This window comes from Onychomys torridus, chromosome 22, assembly GCF_903995425.1.
Source record: "Onychomys torridus chromosome 22, mOncTor1.1, whole genome shotgun sequence".
Lineage (NCBI taxonomy): Eukaryota > Metazoa > Chordata > Mammalia > Rodentia > Cricetidae > Onychomys > Onychomys torridus.
The window spans coordinates 26,591,352-26,594,182 of record NC_050464.1 but is presented as its reverse complement, the minus strand read 5'-3'; the positions used below and the strand labels follow the sequence as shown (position 1 = coordinate 26,594,182).

General features: G+C 42.9%; 1 non-coding gene across 1 annotated transcript; it reads right to left on the bottom strand.

The window, feature by feature from the left end:
- Positions 1–257: 257 nt before the first annotated feature.
- LOC118572849 lies at positions 258–366 on the bottom strand. The gene has a single exon (XR_004943546.1). It is a non-coding gene; the product is annotated as a U6 spliceosomal RNA (small nuclear RNA).
- Between the last annotated feature and the right edge of the window lie 2,465 nt (positions 367–2,831).

The window sequence follows — 2,831 nt, the reverse complement described above, 5'->3', positions numbered from 1 at the left end:
AATATCATCTATAGGCCCAATCATGTACAGGCTTGTGCAATGATTGTGGAGGCAGTGTCTTCATGAACACAATAATCATGTGGTTTCTAGAAGCCATCCTTCATCTCCCCACTTTTCCTGGCCTTAGTTCTTGCATTGCAAGGAACACCCCCCTTTCCATGGTGTTCCTTGATTCTGGGAGGGTGTGTGATCATTTTTTGCATTTGGGGCTGAAGACTAAGTCCTTGGTCACATCTCCGCATCCCTTGGTCCAGTTATGAGATATAGACTGCTTTGTGAGTTTACATGTCATCCCCACACAGGGGCCATGCTGGTCTCCTCTGTATCTTTTCCATTTTGGCACATTGGCTGCAGCTGTGAGCACCAATTTGCCTTCTATGGGAGTATTTGCATAACTATTGTTTCACAGCAACTATTAAAGAGAGATACATTATAAACACACTATGAGGGGGAAAGATGATTTAAAAAATGTTTCCTCAAACAGTATAAAGAGGTAAGGGATGGGTGACTTTTCTTTTGCTTTGACTTTAGAAGTATCTATGGGCTCCAGCTATTGAGTATTTTAAAAGTCAATGCATTCTTCAGCATGGGTGCATAATGAGAGAAATGGAAACAATGATTGCCTGGGGGATGAATATCTGATTTTTCAAGACAGAAGCTCATAGGAAGGTATGGGAGAATATCCATCCTGTTGTGGGAACAGAGAGAATGAGAAATTAAAGAGTTTGTCATTAGCTCCTGAGGACACGGCACACTCTAAGAACACCTGGCTTGAAGTTGATAGTTGCCATGCTCATCTTCCCGTTGGGAAGCCTGCTAGATTTTTTTTAAAGCAACAACTGGCTTTATTTATGTGCACCACATGTATGCCTGGTACCGTAGATATCAGAAAAGGAAACCGGATCTCCCAGAACTGGAGTTACCAATGATTGTGAGCTAACTTGTGGGTGTTGCACATCAAGCATGGGTCTTCTGGAAGAGCAGCAAGTGCTCTTAAACACTGAGCCAACTCTCCAGCCTTACTTAATTTAATATTATGACTCTTCAGTTTGGATATCCAACATCTGAATGTACACCGTTTTTGAAAAAAAATATCACCACTAAATTAATGGCAATCTCTTTAAAACAGTGCGCAATTGTTATAACCCAAATCAAAGACAGAAAATACAGTGAGCTGTTCTTCTCTGAAATCCCTGGGTTGGCAGGTGAGATCTCACGATTATGAAATGCTTTGAAATCCTTCCTCAGTTGGCAGGCGAAATCTCGTAATTATGAAATGCTTTAATAAATCTCGTCAGCCTTTGTCTTCTTTTGTCAGCCAATTAGGAAAATATTTTGGTATCCACATCAATTCCAAAGTTTTAAGTGGATTTGCTAGTGTTGTGATTTAAAAAACAAAAACAAAGAAAGCGCTTATAATTTTGCTTGTGGCTTACTTTCCCTCACCTGTTGTAACTTTCTGATTTTTGTTAGAGGACCTCCTGCTGAAAGGAGGTCAGGGCTTTTAGCCATGACTCTTCTCAACTTTCCTTTAGTACCATCTGCACTGAAAGGGCAGAGATTCTCTGAGGTGACTGATTGCGGTTTGGTCCAAAGGGTGGAGATTTTACTGGGGAGTATTGACCCAAATAAAAAGGTGGGGCTGTGGAAATGCATGCTCTCTTGTAAGGTAGATGAACTGGCAGCGAGCCATAGGAGCAAGTGTGGCTGGAGGCTTGGTTTAGGTTCCCCAGCCCCTTTTGGTATGAGACAGCAGTGTAGCAGCTTCGTTCTGTCTTGTAAGTGTAGTGCACTGATTTTGCTTGTTAGTAAACTATAATGTGATCCCTTTGGCTTCTTTGACTCATGTTTCTCAGAATAAGTGATTCTCAGAAACTTTTCAGGCCTTGGTAAATGGAGACATCTCATCCTCAAGTTTTTATATCTCAGTGTGGGCATTGGCACAGGACACTCATACCATAGATGGCAATTCTAGAAGTTTCTCACTACCTCACATCCACTATGTCTCACTCATTAAAGGAGCATGGCCATAGTACAGCTAAGTCTTTTCCTCGGGTGTTTTTCAAGTAGCTGTCATGGGTCCCCATGTCTTTACTGTCTCATGTTTATCAGAGTGACCGACACCCTACTGGTAGACCATGACGGGAGAACTATATTTTTTTTTCCTTTTCTACAAACACAGGCAGTTAGTGGAACTCAGAAACTCCATTTCAGATGCTCTAAGTAGGCAGCAGATTGCCTGATACACTGCAATCATGATCAGTTATAGAACTTTCTCATATTTTTAGTGGTTGACTGAATAATTTGAAAGACATCATGAGAATTGTGTCATCGAAGCAGGATAGAACTAGAATGGATCTTTCTTCCCCAATGACATAGGCCAGCATGCTTTGGCCTTGTCTGTGCTGGCTTCCTGATATGCAGTCATTCGAAGGGTGGTGTCTGGAGTGACAGACCATCTGATTAGATGGCTTGGGGATGATTTGGATGTTGCCTTAGTTACTTTTCCTGTTGCCTTGATAAAAATAACTGACGAGTGTGACTGACAGAGGGAAGAGTTGATATCAGCTCGTACTTCGAGGGTACAGTTTGTCACAGTGGGAAAGGCATGAAGGCAGAAGCATGAGGTCGCTGGTCACATGACACCCACAGTCAGGAAGCAGAGAGGCGTGAGTGCTGGTGCCCAGCTCACTGTCTCCTTTTTATTCAGGACCCCAGCCCATGGGATGATGCTCCCCTCCTCTCCCAGTTCTCTCTCTGTCTCTCTCTCTGCCTCTCTTTCTCTCCCTCCCACTCTCCTTCTCTTGCCTTTGTCCATATCTCCCCGTCTT